Source organism: Epinephelus fuscoguttatus, linkage group LG1, assembly GCF_011397635.1.
Source record: "Epinephelus fuscoguttatus linkage group LG1, E.fuscoguttatus.final_Chr_v1".
Classification (NCBI taxonomy): domain Eukaryota; kingdom Metazoa; phylum Chordata; class Actinopteri; order Perciformes; family Serranidae; genus Epinephelus; species Epinephelus fuscoguttatus.
Window position 1 is genome coordinate 12,585,527 of NC_064752.1, and position 23,164 is coordinate 12,608,690.

Here is a 23,164-nt window from a genome sequence, read left to right on the forward strand (position 1 = left end):
GTTCTGGCCCTTCTCGTCGAGGGCTTCAGTTTTCTAAGGGACTGTTCTGGACTTATCAGTGTAGGGAGGGTAGCAGGGTGTGACTTCTTTTTTAATTTATTTTGACCATCCCCGAAGCTACAGATATTTGTCCTTGAGTGTACCTGAGTGACTGGCAAAAAATGCACGATCCTCCCTTCACCATAAGATAGCTATTCGATTTTTAAAACATTTTTTTTTTTGATGTTTGAAAGGTAAAAGTTGAAGATGAAATCCTGGGGAAAAAAGCCTCGGTTTTTCACTCTTGTCATTCATGCTGGTTAGTCAGTGAATATGATGTGCCCAAAGACCGTCGGAAATTTGAAAATCCAACAATACTTTCTGTTTTTACACTTTCTGGACAGGATAAACAGTGTCATTTTGCCCAATTCTACAGAGGAAAATGTCTGTGCAATTGTGCAATATTTTTCAGTATAGGACTTTATCATGCATGTAACTGTACATATTTCTTATGTTTACTTTTGTTCTCTTTCTGTTTATTCTATCAATGTATATAATGTAGTTAAATTTCACACATACAGCCTCAGCACAGTCATGATATATATTTTAATTAATATATATCTTAAGTACTAGTGTTAAACACTGTAGCATAATGCACATTTTATTTTTCATTTTTTATTTTGATGTACATTTTAATTTAGATTTTATTTTATTGCTTTATATTTACATACTTCTATTTCACACTCTTATTCCTACTCCTTTATTTTCTATTCTTTACATCTGAGTGACTGTAACAAATCACCGTGTTCCCTTCAGGGATCAATAAAATATTTCTGGTTCTTATTCTGAAAACATGTTTTAAAAATCAGCAGCAAGGGGTGACCTGTAGCTCAGTGGGTGGAGCATGCACCCCATGTAGGCTGAGCCCTTTGCAGTGGCACAGGTTTGACTCCAGCCTGCGGCCCTTTGCTGCATGTCATTCCCGTTCTCTCTAATCTTTCCTGTAATAAAGCTGAAAAAAGTTGGCAGTTTGATAAATACAAAATACAGCCATTTAAAGATGTATGCCTCTCCCCTAGGCCAAAATAAAAACAACAAATGAGTCCCTCCCCAGAGCTTAAAAAAATATTTGACATGCCTCTACTCTATTTGCACCACCCCCTCCACTCTCATAAGTAATGGACAGTCCCTTAGCTCAGTGCAGTTCAATGCCTATGAACACTCCCAGGAAGTCCTCCATAATGTCCATACTGACCCCTGGGTGATTACACTCTCTCATCTATCAAAGCAAGTTTTATTTTGAGTAGGAAATCCACTTAGTTTGTCAAGTGTATGGAGTCAATGGAGAGGGCACTGCACATCACACTTTAAACCATCATATATCTTTGTTGTTACAAATTGCCTAGTCAAAACAATCCTTGAAGAAAACGCAATATAAAAAACAAAATGGCGAAACACTTCTATTTAAAATAATTATTCTAAACAGAAACAGTCTGCCCGGAAAGATTGAAACGAACCCGGAAGTAACCGGGAGTGAAGCTTCTCGCGTTGTTTGGAGCCTCTGTTCAAACTCCTCTTGAGAGCGTATGACGACCTCTGGCGGTTGATGAGTGACGTAACAACAATCTGTCAACGTCTCCATTATAATAATGGACTCCTCCGCCTCCATCAAACTTTTCACAGAGACAGGTCCCGACGTTAATTACCGGTAAACTCACAGGCCTCCGTCGAAGGAGACATATTTACGGTGAATATTTACGCTTGAGCTTCAAACTTCGCCTCAAAACACGAATTAATGGCAAAGTTAAAGAGACAATTGGTGTCAAATATGTCACTTTGTTCTCTGTTTTATGGGGGGCAACAAAAAACTTTACCCACTGAGCTTTGACGACGATGTGAGTTAACGTGACGGTTGGTAAGTAGACGCAGAAATAACTAATTAAGTGAGTTGTGGCATTAAACGGGGAGTTTGCAAAGACATGTCTTCATCTTAATTGCTGTGTTAGAGTGTGAGACTGTTTCTGTCTTTCACAATGTTTTCACATTGTTGAAATTTGGCAGTGTCCATTTAATATGTAATGAACTGACGGTTGGGACAAACTCATGGTTAGTTTTTAATTAGCCTCACGGTGCCGCCAGAACTTTACCAGTAATAATAGAGAAAATGTTAGTTGGACACAAACATAACGTGTCCTCTGTGTTTATATAAATAATATCTTGTTAATAACACTTGTTTGGTCAAGTTTTGCTTGTGTGGGCAAGTTTCTAGATGTATGGGTTCATGTCACGTGGCTCGTTGGTCTAGGGGTATGATTCTCGCTTAGGGTGCGAGAGGTCCCGGGTTCAAATCCCGGACGAGCCCTCCGTGCTTTTTCAATGAGAATAAAGTTTTTTCAAGTTAGGTTCTTATACAAGATTTTGTGCAGATTGACATAAACTCTTAACCTAAATATAGAGAAAAACAATTATTAATCCCATAACAGATTTCCCCTTTTATTTCACTTGACAGTTTTCTCATTTGCGTGAACACAATTGTCCACTCAGACGTTACATTTTCCAAACAGTCCACACACAGACTTCAACTGAAAGTCACTGAAAATGACACATTTGTTTGCAAAATGCTCAGAAAACATTGAAAACATAACTCTATAAAGGCCATACAACAGTGAAACCCCACACTACAGAATATATTTTAAAAAATGGGAAAGAGAAGGTCATTTTTCAATATAGAATGCTCTCTTATGTGGTGAGAGTTTGGGTGGAAATGTTTTATTCGTTTTTTCATCACACTGAAGCAGAAAGCACATTTCGCTGGAGGGGACACCAAGTGTTGGAGACAGTGTGGATTTCAGGAAGCCAATCACTGGCATGTATTATGGGAGTGCCCAGTGGTCAGGCCCTTCTGGACAGAATTTCATAAAACACTTAAAAAGAGTCTTAACACTGATCACCCTTTGCAATTTTCTATTTTAGGAATATATGGATTTTAAGGCAAAGCTTTCTCACAAATATATGTTTGGTATTTTGATATCTGCTTGTAAAAAAGCCCTCACAAGGTGCTGGTTGCTTCCTGAACCCCCCTCATTAGAGGAGTGGATAGATATTGTAAATTATATTTATGTTATGGAAAAGATTACTTTTTCTCTTAATCTTGGGTGTCATATATGTGAGACCCTTTCGACCTGATTTTATGTAGCTATCGTACAAAACACCCTGTGATGTTTAGTCAAGCTAACCCTCAGTGACTGTTAGTCTGATTTTTTTTCCCCTTTAATCCCTCCTCAAGTCTCCCCGACATATGCCGCTTATATGTACATGCAATCTCTCCCATAATGTTTTACAAAGTTCTTAGATTGTGAGAAAATTTGAACGGCAGGAGAATACTTTATACTGTTTACTTTATGTTTTGCTTTGTGGACTGCTGTCAAAAAAATAAAAACAAAAACATTGAAAACATGCAACAAAAGCAAATATTCTCATCAGACAGCACACCTTGTGGTCAAGTGAATGTATTCTTTACATCAATCATTGCACAATGCACAAAATCCAAAATAAAGCTATAAATATGACCTCGTTCAACCTTAATTTGTACTATATGCCTGTGTCATATGCAAATACTTTACATGGTTATAACGTGCCAAAAAAGGCAAGCGAGCATATCACAGCACCAGTTGTATTCCGTTCTCCAATGATAACTGTGCCAGACATAACAAACCCTGCTGCACTTTGCACCAGCACTTTATATGCTCATTTAAGATGCTCTGTTGAAATACATAAAAAAATTATCATTATTCATTTGCCTTTTTGATCCATGTTTGCAAATAGCAACACAGAGTGACATCTTTTATAGATGGAAAAGACTGTTTGCTGATTAAATAGTTTCCCACAGGTGCAGAAAAGATTCATTTTTATGCAGGTTGTTTCTGTCAGCTGTGAAGAGATGTTTTTCTTTTATTTAGCACAGTAAATCCAATGAAGTTCTGGGTCTTTCTATGCGATCTGTGTTTTGTGTGGAAAAATGTGTCAAACCAATGAAAATCTGTTCATTAATTTTCTAGAGAAGACTGCTGCAGTGTTAGAAGGTGATGATGAAGATCAAGTGGGTCCCAGTTTCATGAAGCCAGTCCAAGCAATCAAGAGAAACTGTAAGTCGCGTTAACTTTACGAAAAGCATGCTGTAGGTGATATCACATGTTTGTTGTGTAGCTGTTTGTTCCAGCTCTTCACTGTCGCTTTGACATTTACACTGAGCAAGATATTCAGATCTTCAGACCCAAGATATGCACTATTCCATCAAATGAAATATTGGGTATTGTCTTAACAATCAGTGTACACACATCTCCCCAGAAGTCAGACTCAGGCATTCGGACAGATTTAATAATGTTATTATCTCCTATAGAAAAAATGAAAAAATGGATTTGATTTGAATTTGCTTTATTGTCAAAAAAAAATCTAAAATTTGTCTTTCGTTCCAGGACATCAACTGTTTCACATAAATACATATAAATGTATAAATACAAAAAAATCATAGCACAAACGAATCACATCAGACATTACAAAAAGTGGACGAAGTGCACCAAATTAATCATTTTCTATTATTTAGGGAAAAATAAACGCCTGCAGGTTTGACTCACCCACCCATTAACCTTTTAACCCTGCCTGACATACTAAGTACACATTTAAAATAATAACAGTAACAATACATTTACATTGTATAACTCCTTTCATACACAAAATGCAGCTCAAAAGACCTTACACCAAGACAAAGGATTGTAAATTAAAGAAAAAGACAGAACAGGCAGATGAAACAACAGTTAAAACTTTAAAATATATCTAATAAGATACTTAAAATAGGACGTTGGTTAGGTACATAAGCACAAACAATACAATAGGCAAATTAATTTGGTTCTGAAAAGATTAGTCAATAGATTATTCAATCAATAACAAATCTGATAATACATTAAATCGTTTATTTGGCCAAAATGCAAAACATCCACTGTTTCCAGCTTCTTACATATGACAGTTTTCACTGTTTTCTGACATTTAATTGATTAAATGGTGAAGAAGTTAATCAGTAATTGTCCGTCACAGCCCTAAATGCTGTTGTATCATTTAACTACTCAAGTAAGTTACTTTAATACAGTTTTGCGTTAGGCCACCTGTACTTTACTGAAGTATTTTCATACCTTTCAGAGAGTGTTGTTCTTTTTATACATTTATTTGACAGCTATAGATGCTTTGCGGATTAAGATTCTAAGCAAGCATTTAAAATAAGACGCATTATCAGACTTTGTATTGACCAGCACTAGGTTGTATAAAGGAGTTAAAATTAGCCCCACCTTTACCTGCTACAACATTTAAATCTCCTTAAACCCTGAGTAAAAATCTAATTTTATAACACTGTTGGAAGGAATATTCTTTGAAAATTTGTGGTTTTGATGCCTTGGTACATTTTGCTGGTTGTTCACCTCTGTTCAGTGTGCTCATTCCTCTCAGTACCCACCAGAGGGCGCAATACAACTATTTTTATTTTACAGTCTGTCAATTTCGAAACTTCATAGCATGCTGGCTGCATATGAATACACACTCTTGATAGATCTGTTATTCTCATGCAGTTCTGGTAAGATTTTATTTATGTATTCACTTAAAAAAAGACGTGATGCTGCCATGAGAATAAAATTAGGGTCAGAAAAAGCCCAGTGGCATGGAGTCCCCTCAACAACAGCACACTATGGGAAGTGTCCAACGTATTTGATAGATAGTAAAAAAAAAAAAAAAATACATCGACTTAAAAATATGCATTACAGTAATAATCTGTCAATTTTGTTTCCTGACTCTGTCCTGGCTCCGTTTTATTGGAAAGAAGTGATGCCATCCAGCTTGACGCTGCGCATTTGCAAAGTTCATGAGAAATCCTGTCCTGCCCCTTTATTCATGAGAAAATTTGAGATTCCTGGGTAACCATTTCTTAATTTATAATCTCATCTTCCCTGAAAGAGGAGTGTTTTATTTTCCATTGTATCCTATATGGATACGGGAAACCATCCCTCCATCCCCCATCTGGTTTTACAACTTATCCTGTTCAGGATTGAGCTGTTGGAGTCCATCCCAGTGCACGCTCTTTGAGAGAAGCATGTTGACAGCCTATTTTAGGGTCAACAAACATGTAGTCAGAAGATTTAGTCTCCCCTTGTCACCTAATGTGCTGTGAGAGAACATGCAGATACCTCACAGGAAATCCCAGCGGGTTAGGTTGAAACCATAAAAAAGGAATGAGGGTAGAACGGACGTTCCCATTCAAACAAGGTTCTCACAAGAAGAAACCCAAAAGGCATTGAATTCATGAATATAAAGCCTTAATTGGTATTACATTGTCTTAAATCAATCTTTCAGAAGTATTAAAAACACTGTGACATGGGAAAGAGGTTTTCATGAATCATTCTTCTTCCGAGGTTGCATTGTGTAATCTCAAAATAAGTGGTAACATCACATTTTTCTAACAATTTCTCAAATGTTTCTCACATAAATGTCAGGATAGTGGAACCAACAACTGTCTCTTTTTTTACTGGCCAGGATGCAAAGGATCCGCTGTCACTCTAAGACAGCATGGGCAAGTGCAAATTTGACAAAAAACTGGCTGTTTATCCAAGATTTGCAGCATGGCTGATACCAGTACAGGGCCAAGCATACGAGGCTTGGTTTATTTCATGCAAAAAGTTTTTCCAAACTTCACACAATGGGGATCATTAAACATTTGGGCAAAACTCTCCCTAACCCAAGTAACCGATGTCAGTTCCTGTTTTTTTTCCTTCAGTTTTGGTTATTGCAAAGTTTGTCTTAAATTTCATTCAGATTAAAAAGTCTTAAACCTAACTTGCCTTAAACTGTAGGATCTCTGTTCAAATAAACGTAGCAGGATGGTCAGAGCGGCGGACATTTTTATGTGTACAATTACCATTGCGACAGTTGTAGCGGGCTAACTTCTGTATAACTATATAGCCAACTTCTGGGGTGGCAGTAGCTCAGTCCATAGGGACTTGGGTTGGGAACCGGGGGGTCGCCTGCTCAAGTCCCCGTCCGGACCAAAAAATGGCATGTGGACTGGTGGCTGCAGAGGCATTAGTTCACCTCCTGGGATTAATAAAGTAAAAAAAATAAATTGGCAAAAATGAAAATGGAAATTCGCAAACTCACTGAGGCGAGGTTCACCTACATTGAAACGCTAACTGAAAACTGTAGTTAGAGCTGCCTCCTAATATTCGACCAAATATTTGTTGACCGGAAAGGTCATTAGTCGGCAAGATTTCATTGGTCGATAAGTTGCAGAAAAAAAAAAAGGTGAAACTCTATCAGGAGCTGCGCCTTGTCAAAATAAATCCTAACCTATATGAGTGGACCATGTGGGAGTTTAATTTGAAAGGACAGACACAGGAAGTGGCCATGCTCAGCAGTCAGACAGGAGTCACGTTATAAACCAATCACAGCCGACATATACCTTTCCTTTTTTCTGTAAATATTGAAAAGTTGATCATGTTAGTGCAGGGCTATCCAGAGCTTTACATCTGTCCCACGGACGATAGGCCTACACACTTATAAACAGGTCCTGGAAGAAGATCAGCTCTGCACTCAGGATTTCAGGTACATTGGCTACGATACAGTACTTGTTTAGGTTGGTTAGCAACCTCAGACGCAACCTGCTGCCGCGCTCTTGAAAGCTGGCACAAAAAGGCACAAAGTAGCCAACAGCACCCAACCTTGCATTTTCCATGCAGTTAAAGATGTGGCATGTGTACGGCCCCTAATTTCCAGGGCTGGTACCTGTGGTTATTCCACAGGCTAGTTAATAACATGTCGGGCAGGAAATCCAAAGTGTGGGATCATTTTGAGAAGGTGAAGGACGAACCCAAGGTGATATGTAAACTCCTCTTCATTGGTCGACTACAACATGACGTATCATCTGAAACATGGAAGTAGCTACATGCCCATTAGCCCACAGCGTCATTAACAGGCGGCTTGCTCAGTATAGGCCTATATTAATGAAGGTTGATTAGTACGGTTTTGTATTTCTCTGTTCTTTCTCACACCTTCAACTTAAACCATTGTGTTGCCCCGCCCAAAATATATAATTTAACATGTTGCTGTAGAGAGATCGAGGGTCAACGGAATGTAGATCGGCATATTTTCAGAGTTTCAGAGTTTTATTTTTTTCCAGTTTGAACGTTTATGTATTCTGTGATGAGTTAACACAGTAATCAAGCTGAGGTTAGTGTAAGAGAGAAGCTTGGATTGGATTGATGTAGCCTATAGCGACAGGATGGAGTTAACAAATGATGTGGAAAAGAAGCTCAAACAAGGTGTGAAGGCGCACTGAGCCCTCTACTTCCCAGCGCTTCAGAGCGGGCCTTTAGTGTCTGTGGGCGCATCTTGGAAGACAGACGCACGGGATTGGGACCGCAGTCGGTCAGCAAGATTCTCTGCCTCCACAGCAATATTATGGCCAAGTGATTCATTTGTTAAATTCATTTGTTTCATTCGTTAACTTTGTTTATTTTATGTTATTTATTAGTATTATTTGAGCCACTCAAAGCCTACTCTCGTTGCTGTTTGTTAATTACATAAAGAGGCGTGATGATGCCGGTGTTATTGAGCATAGGCTTTATCTTTATCTCATTAATGTTTCTTATTCAGGTCTCTCTTAGAAAAGAGACCTTAACCTCAATCACTGAGTGATTATATAAAGGTAGTAAAATAAATAAAATACAGAGGAGGAGAATAGAATATGAAACAGCCTTTATTTCATTAAAAACTAAATGAAAACAACGAAATAGGAGCGCTATTCCTGACCAGTGCGTCAAAAGACTTGCAGGCCAGGGAAACGAAACAAACAACCCCGGGAGTGTAACACACACGTTGCGGTTGCAAGGGGTAATGGTCAGAAATTCAGCGGGAGCAGGCAGGAGCGGGATGAAGAAAACAGTCCGCACAGGGCTCTAGTGCACAGCTGTGTTTTCTGTTGTGAGTGTGACACACTTTATGGCCCCACTAACGTTTGTTGGCACCATAACAACCAAAACAATCACCATTTTCTTTTTATATCAGTCGAATGACCTTGGTAAAGAGTCGAATATCATTTCTCTTCAGTGTGTTTCTTAACTTCAAACCCACAGACTTCTTCTCCCAAGGCGGTGAAGGAAACCAAATGTGTTTTGAATTTGAAGTCTTTTGGGTTTACACAGCCCTGAACAATAACTTTCCTTACCCATGGTCATGGCCTTTGCCAGACGTACGTCCCTTGATGGAGATTGTTTTTGGTTTTGTGCGTGTGTGTCTTTCTCAGGCTTTAGTCATAAACTGATTTCCCTCACTGGCACCATATCCACCACTACAAATGTGAAAGTCTTTATTTAAACATGTTGGGTTGATGACATCATTTGAGTAAGCCTCTAAACACTTCCCCCAATCTTTCCACAGAATTCTCTTCGTCATACATTTCAACAGATTACAGAAGTACCAGAAGATGTGCCAATTGGCTGTTTGCTGAACCTCTCCTCTCTTAGGTACTGTTACACCTGTTGAGCAAGCTCTTTTTCACACTATGCATGTTTTAATATTTATATTTGAAACAAAGGGTCCTTGATTTTGATGATTCCAGCAACTTTTCACTATCGATTAATGTGCTTATTACCCCAACTTAAAGTTCCAGTATGTAGGTTTTTGGGGCACCTAAATGATTTGTAATATTCATAAGTTTGTTTTCATTGATTTATAAACACCTAGAAATAAGAATTGTTGTGCTTTCGTTACTTCAGAGTGAGCCATTTATGTCTCCATAGGAGCACATGCTTTGCACGCAGGAGAAGTTTCAGTTCTGCAGGCTCACGACCAGATGCCCCTGAATCCTACACACTGGACCTTTTAAGGAAAAGTAGCAAAGAGCTCAAATTGAAGAAGGTGTAACTATCAAATGTTAATCTCATCTGTTTATCAAATATATCAATCTATTTTCAAAATAGTTGATGAGATGAGTAATTGACAGTGATGTAGTTCTTCCAGGAACCATTGATTTTGCCATCTGTCTCTGGCAGATTTAATCAGGTCACTAGCAAGCAAATTCAGACTTATTTTATAATAAAAATCAATACTGTGCAATACTGTTGCATACTTTGGTCACTCACACACAAATCCTCTTTTTCATGTATGTATACAGCCACATTAGCTGTTAACGTTATCATAGTTATATCATTGTTGGCTACGAACACCTGGGTCCTAATAGCATCTGCCTTCACTTTTTATTTATGGTATCCCATTCTGTCTTACATCTTATTGTCACCTTATCTCTTTGGTCTTTATTGCAAGTAGTACTTTTATGCCTGGTTATTTAGCTCGGCATTCTCACTCCTCTCTGCTTTCTGGGGGTTACTGTTTTCAACATTGCCTTCGCTATGATAAACAACAACATCATCCAAGCGAACAACTTACATGCTAAAAATGGTAAGTTTTGATGAAGATTTAGATCGTGCAATAAAGCATCCCTGCTTCGTTTTTCTTTGAATTGTTGTAAAGATTTACAACAAATAAAACAACTTGTGAATGCACCTCAGAAAAGCCCAAACTCCACAAGACTCTTATGCCCAATGTTGATTTTTTTTTTTCTGACATGGCCGCTTGAAGTTAATTCGCCTCATCTTTTGAAACTTCTCAAGTCAAACGATACCTGAATATGACCCTTTTTGTGCCAGGAGTCTGATGCCTAGATGTTCCCGACTCCTCACTAGATAAGCCAAGTTTTTGTTGCTGCTGTCTCCGTAGCTGCTCTCCTCCTGGCAAGTTTGCCCTGTTAGCACGAGCTAACACACCAACAGCACTAAAACACAACACTGAGCTGATAAACATTTCCAACAAACACATCGATACTGAAACAGCTTGACTCCGTTATTAAACCTGTGAATAATCAATAGGTAACATTAGCTTTGTGATGCTAACAGTTAGCCTTGTCACTGTGTTTGTTCCCCCCCGACAGTATTTTGCAGGAGCACCGTTGCTGCATCCTGAACTTGGCACTGCCCAGGACAATTGTGATTGGTTCAGACTTTAGGTCTTACAATGCATAATCTTAATTAACAAGAGAAAAGACTGTCAGATGAGGACTAACCAATAGGTTTTGTTGATGTAACGCTGTCTCGGGAAATGTTGTCAGGTGTTGCTGGAGTGTAACTTCCCACATATCCAGTATAGAGGGGAAATACAGAGAGATGTACCTTGCCCTTGGAAGTAACGTAACAGCTCATTTTAGAGCAGATAAACTCACCATTTAATAGGTTCCTTTCACCTTTGCTCTGGAGTTTTTGGCTTTGCAAAGGCAAAAGAAAGACACCGCACTCTACACTTTTTGCACCTGAAACACTGCTTCACTGTAGTTAGAAATCCAAAGTGACATGCCTGGTCAGCGTCTTTCCTATCTCGGCAAACCCATCTCATCTCACTCATTGTGGTCATGGTTGAACTCTCTTGACAGGCCTAATTTCAAGTCAGTTGTTCAATAGATGACAGAAAGGTCTCTCCTTCCCTCACTCAGATATCAAAATAACCCAAAACCTGATTGGATGACTGCTCTGCTCACTGAGCTCTCATGGGTGTCAGATTCTGAATTACAAACCCGCAGGATGTTCTGGAAATGTCAGATTCAGTGTGTGAATCATATGAGTCATGGAATTGCTAAATGATCCATTACTTTCTATCTTCAACACCTAGTTTTAGCTTGTTAACAAGAATTGGGAGTTTTGAGAGGCAGTGAGACACATAAATAATCTCTGCACCCAACACATAGATCACTGATGGGTTGAGCATGTTTCTGAATAAACTACATTTATTACCCAGGGGACGTTTTCCAGTTAAAAACCTTTGTACAAAAAAAAAAAATAGCACATAAAATACATAGTCTGTCTGGCTGTGGGAGGTTATACCTTTTGTTAGTCTGGCTTGAAAGCTGTCTGAATCATCTAGAGTCTGACTGAGCACGGCTACGGACTTCTAAGTATGACCTTTGGCTCTACATGACATTCTAAACGTAATTACAATACACAAGTTTACTCTGGTGATTATTGCCAATAGGCCAAGCACTCTAATTTCAATTTCTGTAAATCAAGTAACCAAATAATCTACTCTGTTAGTGTTTCAGGTCTGCTTTTGCAAAACTGCCACATTTTGGGATATTTTGAAGGTTTTATTTATAAATGTATTTTTGTTTTTCTTGATATTAAATGTTTATCTTATAGAGAGTTTTGTTGTTTGAGGTAATCTCAGGCACACCCTGAGATAATATTGTCAGTCCTACCTTCAGCGTTCTTAAGAGAAAGTCAGTCAAACATACTCACCACGTACTTTACAGGAAATTCTGTAATGACGCAATACATAACATGTTAATATGTCTTGACAATGTGCAACCTCTAAATCCATGTGAAATCATTGTCCTTCAGTCTTATACCTTCTGCTCCAGTCTGATGTTTTTTTTTATTGGACTGCAACTAATAATTATTTTCATTATTGATTAACCTACTGTTACATTTTCATGTTATCATGCAGTAGACAGTGTTGGGGAAGTTACTTTTAAAAAGTAGTGTTTGCTCATTACTCGTTACTTCTTAAAAAAGTAATCCCTTACTTTACTTAGTTACCCTCTGTGAAAAGTAACTTTTTACGTTACTCGTTACTTTTACGTTACTTTTATGGTGCTTGACTTTGGGTAGAACCCCATCTCATTTCCCACTGGTATTTACCACTTTGGTGATAAAATAAAGATTAAAGAGTGAGAGTTAATTTGTGTTAACTAGGTTACATGAATTTGTTACATGACAGATTACTACTACTAATAGCCTATTTGCCAGACCTGCTGCATCACTGAATGAGGAAAATATTAATATTCACAGACACTATCTTTGAACAAATAGTGTCATATTCGTGAATAAATCATTTTCTGTTCTGTTATTACATGTGTAACTGTGAGACTGTGTTTGTGTAACAGACTCATACTTTGCAGTAAGCTACAGACCTGCACGAATAAATAAATTCATTTTCTCTTCTGGTATGGTAGGTACTTTATTAACCCCTCGGGGGGGGGAAATTTCAGTGTCACAGCAGCAATTTGAAATACACAAAACAGGAGCTGCTGCAACAGGCTGCCGTTCACACAGCGCCAGGAAGGTAGGCAGGTTATGATTCTTCTGTTTTCTGTTAACACAATGCTGCATTTTATTGATGTTTTGGGGGTCGTTTTGATTTCCTTTGAGGTTCCGGGGTCGTATGTTGCCCATGTCTGAGGTCTGACTAGCAAGGTTAACGTTACATTAAACAACACTTACCCAGCCATACAAGTGCAGTTCGCTGTCAGTATATAGTTGGTCGACTTGTTCAGAATCGCCCAGGTCTTGTACATTAGTTAATGTTACTGTTTTGTGTCCTTGTCGTTGGCTCGGCAATACTTCGGTCCGTAGACCACAAAAACCATCAGATAAATCCTGGTATTCAATATCTTGGACATGACCGCAAAATTATACACATCAAGGGATTATATGCCTTGAGTTTTTCATGCGTATAAACGCTGAGTTTCTCCACAAGATATAAAAAAATGTCCGGCCACTGTAGCTTAGGCCATTTCGTTGGGTCGGTGATCCACTGACCCGACATTAAGTACGGGTCAGGAAACCTCACTCCGTTGCTAATTGTTAGCTTATTACAATAAGCTAACCTGTCTTCGGTTGACAAACGGTTAAAATAATCCGAGGAGGTGTGTGTATCTTCCATATTCCTCATACGATTCTTGATTTTGGCGCTCCTGTCTGTACTGTTGACATGGCAACTGTCACAGTTCCTGCCTAGTGCGCAGCTGAGGCAGACAGTCAGTGTCACCGTCAAATCTGTCCCCGGGAAAAGTAACGTGCCCAACTGACAAAGTAACCACGTTCCGTTACCATATTTTCAGTAGTAACGCTACTTTTTACCGAATAAAAGTAGTTAAGTTACTGTAACGCGTTACTTTGTAACTGCCAACACTGGCAGTAGATACATTTAAACTTTATATTTTAACAACCCTGGGGATAACGTTTGGTTAGTCATAGGCGCAAAATCACCTGGTTATTGTTAGGCTTAAAATACCTGTTTTGGAGGCATAATTCCAACCACAAAAACAGCGGTCTCTGTAAAAAACAACCACTTTTCCTGCTACTGTCCCTGCTGGGAAAACAGCAGGTTGCTACAAGACACCCACGTTTGGAGCCAATGGAAACACAGCGATGATGTGCTAAAGAACACCTGTTTTTGTTTGTTGGCCCCAAACGGTAGTCTGCAGTGGCCTGCAGCTTAGAGGGTATGTCGCCTGTCACGGTATCCACCACTCCCTTCAACTCCCAATGACAAAGTCAGCTAATATAGTACGTCACTTTAGAAGCGCTATGATACGTATGAAATGTCCAAATGTTGTGACGTGTGGTGCAGAAAGGGAACCCAGGTGCGGAAACGGAGCAGGTATTAACAATGATTTATTGCACAAAGGGCAGGTGAATCCACAAAAAATCAAAACTGCCAGAGTCCATCAAAAAACACAAAAGACGTCCAGAGAGTGCTGGGCTGTGAGGGCACGGGAGGCACTGGAAAAGACGGAGAGGCACGGTTACAAATACTCATCAAAATGCACAAGAGAAAGTTCACAATGTTACCAAACGGGAGCCAAGCTGATACCACGGAGGTTCTCTGTATACTCTGGCGTCGAGGAGTGTCTCAGCAGGCTTAAAGTAGGCGGCTTGATTGGCAAAGCAGAAACAGGTGAGTCCAATCACTCCTCGGCGCAGCAGGGGGGAAGGGTGCCTCCGGAGGAACAAAAGTCAAGTTACCCAAACCACCACACACAACCGGAAAATACTATCAAAATAAAAGCAGCGAGATACAAACCACAACAAATGTAACGTATTCGAGGTTCTCGGAAACGTACAATGCCAACATGTTTTTTTCCGACTGTACTTTACAGAATCAATAAATGGTTCAGAATGCATGTGCATGTGGTGAAAACTTTGTAGAGCTCAGTATGATGTCATTGGGAGGTAGAGCAGGTTGTCCATTCATTGATAAATGTGACCTGTAGAGACATAGTGTGAAACCGCTTTGAGTGGTGGGAAGACTAGAAACGTGCTATACAAGTATAAGTCCATTTACCATAACCACCATGTCTTGTTCCGAACAGTCAAGGACCCAAATATTTTCAGTTTACTAAAATGCAAGCCCAGGAAAAGCAGCCAGTGCTCCCATTTCAGAGGCTAGAACACTCAAATATTTCGTAGTTTTAGCATGAAAAATTAGTTAAAAGATAAATTGATTATCAAAATAACTAACTGATTAATCAGCTAATTGTTGTGGCACCTAAGTTAATTCACCAACAACAAAAATTCTGATATTTTAAAATAAAGATCCCGACAGCCCAGGCTACAAAATGGCAGAATTTTACTTGAACCAAGTCAACAGTCAAATTTCTTTGAGGTGCCTGAAGCAGCTTTTTTTTTATGCCGCTGAGCTGGCAATACCTGAAGCATTATGTTTTCGGGTCGTCCGAACGTACATATGTCCCATTCTGATAAACGCGACATCTCAAAAATGCATTGACGGATTCTTTTCAAATTTGGCACAATTGTCCACTTGGACTCAAGGATGAACTGTATAGATTTTGGTGGTCGTAGGGCAAGGTCACTGTGACCTTGTCTATGTCTCATTCTCGTGAAAGTGTTATTTCAAGAAGGCCTTGAGGGAATTACCTCAAATTTGGCACAAACATCCACTTGGACTCAAGAATTACCTGAGTAGAATTTGTTGGTCAAAACTCAAGGTCACTGTGACCTCACAAAACGTGGTTTTGGCCAAATAGAGAATTCATATGCTAATTCTGACCTAATTTCACATAAAAAGTCTAATAGAATAAATGGATGAAGTGATGACATTTTATAATAATGAAAACATCAAAGGTCAATTTCACTGTGACATCATATTGTTCTGCATAAACACTTTTCTGGCCACAATTCAACGTCATAACTCAGGAACAGAAGAGGAGACATTTGGTCAGATACTGGATTGGTGACACAAATCTTAAAACTGATAGTATAGATCTTCGGTGCTGCCGGGGGTTTTCACAGACATGGATGCAAAATATAATTGCAACTTGACTGGTTCATAGAGGCATACAACCGCAAGGTGGTAATTCTTGTTTTTTTTTGCTTTTTAGATTTAATAGGAAACTTGTAGGATAACCACAAACCCAGCTAAACTGCCTGTTAAAGATTCAAAATGGCTTAACTGACAAAACCAGTCTGGAATGCAGGTTAGCCATGTCTTATCTATCATTAACTTGTTAGACAATTAAATAATTCTGAGGCTGTAAAAAAAGTTACAGAATCCCTTTCATTTAATCTTTATCCAACTGTGAGTTCAAATTAAACTGGGAAGTAAAAAGGTTAGACACTGATCAAATCTAGATTTAACATTGAACTTGCAAACCTCAACTACATAGTAACTCAGAGCCACCTTTGTTCTCTAGGCGAGTACCTCCCTCTTTAAAGATTTATCCAAAGGAAAGTTTTGCAGCCCAGTCTGGAGGAGGATGTTTGTGTCCTGAATAATAATCAGAGCTGTCTGACAGATTCTGCTATCAGGTCTGTCTGATGCGTTTAGTCGTGTTGGAAATGTTAACTGACATAAAGGTTGTTTATTGCGAGAGCAGCAGCAAATCCTCAAAAAGACATTTGTTTTTAAAAGGTGGGCCCACCTGTTCCCAAGGTATAACAACACCCAACACAGACTTGTCTGCAGTCTCTCCTTGATGTACTGGGACTCTGAATATTAAGTTGTGAATAAAAGCTGTAAAGGTGAGAAAGAGACTGTTTGATACGATGCAGCTAAGGCTGAAAAAATGACTTCAACTCATAGAAAATTAGGCTTATTTTATAAACCAAATTAACTGTTTAGCCTGCAATAAAACTTGTTTGGGGGGATGTTTCTGTGAATTAATAATAGTAATTATAAAATTTTACATGACAGTGGAACCCAGTATCGTCTCTGTCTCTGTTTCTAAATTTCTTTTTCTGCCAGTATTGGTGCCATAATATTTTTTAGAGACTGAGGCCATGTTTACATGAAAACGATCCACTGAAAACAGAATCATTTCTCATTTTCGTTTTGAAAAAAGTTCCGCGTTAAGACGACAACGTTTTGATAACAATCGCCGTGCACATGGATCCGCAGAAATGACCAAAAACGCTTCAGTATACATGCCAGGCCAGTAGTTGGCGGTGTGACGCTTACGCTTCCTTCTAAGAGCGGCAACGTATAAACAAACAAAATGGCAACTGCACAAACGTTTGTCTGGACAGATGACGAGGTGGAGTTGCTACAGTAAATCTACACTATAATGGGGAAGCGTTGATAAATTCAATAGGGTGAGCAGCACAAGCAGAGCTTGGGAGTCCGCCATTGTTGTTGTGATGGTCGACTTTCTCGCGCATGCCTAGTGACTGGAAGCGTAACGCGCATGTGTGAACAATCTCTGTGTTCAGAAAAACTGCATATTGCAAGTTTACATGACAATGGAGATGGTGCTGTTTCCAAAAAATTGCACTCTGGAACCCGTTTTCAAAACGTTGCATTTTCAGGCACCTTAAACGCCACTGTCATGTAAACGATCGGCCAATACGCAACTAAAGGTTAGTGTTTTCAATTGAAATCGTTGTCGTATAAACGGGACCTGTCGAAATCTTACTGCACTTTTTAATTCATTCATTCATTTTCTGTAATTGCTTATTCTGTTAGGGGTTGCGGGTGTGCTGGAGCCTATCCCAGCTGACATTGGGTGAGAGGCAGGGTACATCCTGGACAGGTCACCAGACTATCACAGGGATGACACATAGAGACAGACAAGCATTCACACTCACATTCACACCTACGGGCAATTTAGAGTCACCAGTTAACCTGCATGTCTTTGGACTGTGGGAGGAAGCTGGAGTACCTGGAGAAAGCCCACGCTGACACAGGGAAAGCATGCAAACTCAGCACTGAAGGGCTCCCCCACCCTGGGTTTGAACCAGGAACCCTCTTGCTGTGAGGCGACAATGCTTAACACTGCACCCATTACCTATTGAGCACTTTTGTAGACACAGTTCGTAACTCTTTGTGTTATTGTTTGCAAAAGCACAGTAAATATCACTTCTTCTTTTAACATCAGGTTGTGTTGCTAATGTGCTAACTGGCTAACTAGCTCTTGAATCTGTCCCGCCAGTCTTATGGTTTCACTTTTTGAATGATGAATACAAACTACCACCATCTGCTTGTATGGTAAATTATTTCTTCTCTCACAGGTGCAGAACTTATGTGCTGGCTGGCCGTGGGCTGTAGTCTTCGTGTGTTTAAGTATAACTTTGTGGATGTGACATGGGTAATGCAACAGTCAGCTTTCATCACCACTACATCTTCAATGTCAGTTTGAAGAAGTGGTTTTTCTTTCTCATATCGGTTGAATATTTTTTAGAGGCCTCAAGAACAGGAAATTTCAGTATTTCAAAAGAAAGAAAGAAACAACCAACCAACCATTCACACACATTCACACTTAGGGCCAATTTAGAGTCACCTATTAACCTGCATGTCTTTGGACTGTGGGGGGAAGCCAGAGTACCCAGAGAAAGCCCACACTGTCATGGGGAGAATGGGTTCAAACCAGGAACCCTCTTGCTGTGAGGCAACAATGCTAACCACTGCACACCACAGTGCCACCCGCACTTTTTAATGTTCCCAGTAAAATAAAAAGATGTATAACTCTATGCTCCTTGTTTGGAGACACTAAATTTAATTTTGTTGAAGTTAGAAACTGAACCCAAATCCAAATATTTTTAAATAATGTGTCAGGTCAACGGGCATGACTGACAAACAAGCCTCGCCCTGTCGATGTTTGGCATGAGCGACCTTTAAACCGTTGTTTCGTTTGGCCGGCTGAGACGTCCTGCTACATAGATTTCACAGCCATAACACAGTAAAATGAAACAAAAGCATCTGAACGCTGGAAGCTGTACCACCCAAATTCTCCCAGAGCAAACAGTTATCTGCTTTCCTGCAGAGTTGTCAATAAGAAAAGTCTTTCTTCCCAGAGAGACAAAGAAGTGAGACAGAGAGAGCTCTTTTGTGTTTAAACTGAGGTGAACCCACGAGTCAGATAAACAAGTGAAACTAAGGTGAGACTTTCTTTCCATCTCTCTGTGTTCTTTCTTTCATTATTTTTGTAGTAATGTTAGCAAGGTGGGCTGGTTTGATTAATGTGTGCTAGCCAGGCCTGGTCATTCTTCACCCGTTAATTCATTTGTTTTTAGTTAGAGTCCTAACCATCCCACATGAGGCTTCAAGACACAGTTACAAACATCTGCAGGGCATGCATGTGGAAAAAGAAAAGAAACATGAATAAGCCAAGAACAAAAAAAGACAAAAATATCCCAAAATGAACTGTTCACATGAGAAACTACTACCTATCTATAGACGATCTTGATAAAGAGCTTTTCTTTCTTCTCCCAGGCTTTCTCCAGATAACTGGTTAGTCTGTGTGTTTCAAATGTGAATAGATATCTCAAGTCTTTGTGTATCTTTCATATTTGCAAAATGAATATCTATTGTTATGTCACTAAGCAAAGCATCATGCAGCTCACAATAAAAAGGACAGAAAAACAAAACAAAATGGAACTCATTTTCTGTTTCATTTAGGCCCCGATCACACATTCAATTTAAAAAAAAGGCAGCGTGGTTGCGAAATGTGAGGCGTGCCATACTACCTTTTTCTTTAATTGAATGCCACTCGTGAAAAAAAAAATGCATGCGACTCACCTTCTTATTCTAACTCTCCCATGTAATCAATCTACCATTTTTTTATTTATCTAGTTTAAAACGTTGAGGCAGAGGGTACTCGCACCCTAAAAAAGAGGGTGGATCATGGGGAGTACCACCAGTTGGTTCAGGGGTTTTGTCTCCATGATGGCCATTTCCAGGCCATATAGCTCTAAGTATCCAGCAACCACTACCACCGGTTTCTCCTCCATTGTTTACCAACTATAAAGTTGTTGCCGTGACCACCACAGAAGGCCCGCCCCTCAAATCATTCAATTGGACAATGGGAGTTTTCAGCTTGAGGAGTTCAGAGCGCTCCAGCAAATACGCAAAGTGCAGAGAGCGCAGAAACGTGAGGCGCATCGCCATGCAAAATCTGCGAGCAAAAAGCTTAGTTCTCATTCAAAACAATTACAAAAAGGCGTCTCCAGCTGCTAAAACACTTTCTGTGTGATCAGGGCCTGAGACAGCACATTCAACAGATCCACTTTTCTTTTTCTAGATTAACATACCGTCCAGTTTCAGCAGTCAGTTTTGGTTTTGTCCATATATTGTCAGTATCATCAGTCTCTAAAACCAAAGATGACCTTTTCATTATTAAAAAACCCAGAGTTACAGAACAACGTGCATATATCGAAACTGTATATGTTATGTTATGTTATTGTATTTTATTCTCAATTTCTATTTCCCTTTTTAATTGACTGTTTTTATTGTTTTAAATTGTGTCTTGTTGCTTTTAATGTCTCTGTAAAGCACTTTGAATTACCTTGTGTTGAATTGTGCTATACAAATAAACTTGCCTTGCCTTGCCTTGCCTGTATATCCAAGAACCAGTAATTTGGCAAGACCTCATATAGGCTGTTGTAACGCTGGTAGTTTGTAGTATTCTCTTTTGAGCCCTGTTTTTTAGCCCATATTTGTTTCAATTTTGGAAAACTGGCACCATTAAACTTGTGCTGAATGAGCGATTAGCAGCTGCTGTTGGCTTTTATGTCCACGCAGGCACAGACAGCTATCACTAAATGACTTTGACTCTGAAGGAAACTTTAAAATGCAATTACTCTCAGGCAGGTTCTGAAGCTGAGTTAATGATATCCTTGGGAAGTGTAAGTCACACTGAAGATATCAATATGCTTTATGTCTTTGTGGTCTTATCCTGTGGAGTGTCCACGTCTGTTACACACTAATATCCTGTCATTTCCCGATGGTTGAAGGCTGTCCCTAACTGATGTGTTCAGTGAATATTTCATTCCCCACCGTCCCCTGTGATGTTATGCTGCATTCAAATGGGGTCGTGTTTACGGGGTTCATGGGAAGAGTCTGTATGAACACCCCTCCTGTTCTTGTAAGTGGAAATCTTCTGACAGCTCCAAGTTGACAACTTTGTGTACACTACTTTCCACGTGGTAAACCTAAGGTCATAAGTAGCATTTGAACGCAGCAATGGAGCTTTGGTTTTGTCACACGATTGTCATTTGCAGATATTTGATACAAATTAAGATTTTTAAGTACAACTTTGGTTTTGTCACCTAACCATGGTTCTTTTCTTTAGCCAGGCTCAGACTACAGTTGTTTTGGGCTGATTGATCCCTGATTCACTCTTACTGGAGGAGAAATCACTCAGGGACCTTGGTCTGTACTGATGTCTCGCCCAGATTATCTGGTAATGTGAGAGGTTTACAGATGCAGTCTTAACCCTTCTGAACCGCACGCAGGCTCATCAGAGCCACCCTGATAATTTCAAACGTGTTTGATTTTGAAGCCCAGATCAGACCAAACATTCGTGAAGAGACGAAACCAGATTAGAGTGTTGCAGAGATAAGTTGAAGCGGTGTGAACTGGCTTTCTGAGCTTGACTCAAGCCGGCTGATGGTGTCACCTGCAACGCCGCTGGTCAATCGCTGGCAGCTCGTTTTAGAACATCAAGCTCGTCACCTGTTTCTACAGTTGATCGACTTGTAGCAAAGTGCGATGGTCAAGTCAAAATGATGGCAGACGGCGGGTTCACGTGCTGTGGCAGGTGCTCTGTGCTAATGAAGCTAATGTTAGCTAGCATACAACTGTTGACAGATTATTAAAACTGACTGTTGAAATCTTACCTCCAGTTCTCTTTGGAGTATAGACATCTGATCTGGACGATTTTCTCATCCATACTCATTTAGCCTTCTGTTTTTGTTTCTCTCAGTGCAAAGCATTGTTAACATTACAGTAGGTTTTTACACCACATCAGTCTCGGTTTTGGTTAACATCTGCTTCCCTAAGAACACATGAGGTGCTGCATTCATGCTCACTGTCACAATAATTGTAATATCCTGCTGTGTGTGATGCTCCATCCTTTTCAGATCTTGTGTGGATGCGTGAGATTAGAGAGAAGAACATCTGTGAAGTGTTTCCTTATGTGTGTGATGCAGCCTTATTTCAAAATTGGTTAGGATTTTGAAACTATTGGAGCCTGACCCCGGCTTTACAGCTTTTTTCTTGGATGGCGCAGCAGTTTGGAGGCACCAATTGGTTAAATGCAAACAGATGTCTGCCAGAGTTTATGCTACAGAAAACTGTGAGTTTGCTTTCATTGATGGATCCAGTTAGTTGAAGGGAAGAATGTATACATAATGATTTATCCTCGAGGTTTGTTTAGGAATAATTGGATGAAAACAGCCACTCATTACCAGACATCAAAGAGTCCTCTGTTTCAGGAGAAGTTCAAGCAGCCATTCATCTGCTGCCATCATGAACAAACGTAAAAGAGCTATCTGCTCTGACGAAAACTAACTGGACCTCCTGTTAATTGCCATGTAACGAGGCAAAGGCCCAAATATTGTGTTTTAATTGGGGGCATTATCAACAGTAGCAGCCTGTGGGAGAAGGGATTTGGGTTCAGCAATCAGGTTAATTGGATATTAACTGTACTCGGCAAGTAAATCTCTTCTGTGATCATCAGATGAATGTGGCAGTTATTGGACATTGGCCAAAGTATGATGCGCCGCTGAAGCCGGCTCTGCAGGAGTACATTTAAAAGCTAGTGATCCAGATTGTGACGTGTGATTGTTCGAGAGGAAAACAGAGGTGTTGCTAGCCCCTGCAAGTCTGCCAGGAATTGTTGTGTTGTATCAGTTGGGAGGACAGATCAGTGTTGAGTCATGATGACCAACACTTCATTATACTCAGGCTCTGGGGTTAACGCCAGATTCAACGGCCCCAGCTGACAAAACACCCAGAAAATGTCATGTGCAAGATTAAAAAAAAGATGCTGTCCTGTTTTAGTTCATCTTCTCTCGAAACCCCCAAAGGA

The 23,164-nt window shown here is 39.7% G+C and overlaps 1 long non-coding RNA gene and 1 other non-coding gene across 2 annotated transcripts; both read left to right on the top strand.

The window, feature by feature from the left end:
* Positions 1–1,553: 1,553 nt before the first annotated feature.
* Positions 1,554–18,413, top strand: LOC125895243 (uncharacterized). The gene is made up of 4 exons (XR_007450162.1): positions 1,554–1,894; positions 4,038–4,124; positions 9,451–9,536; positions 18,366–18,413. It is a non-coding gene; the product is annotated as an uncharacterized LOC125895243 (long non-coding RNA).
* Positions 2,270–2,341, top strand: trnap-agg (transfer RNA proline (anticodon AGG)). Its single transcript has one exon. It is a non-coding gene; the product is annotated as a tRNA-Pro (tRNA).
* Positions 18,414–23,164: the final 4,751 nt, after the last annotated feature.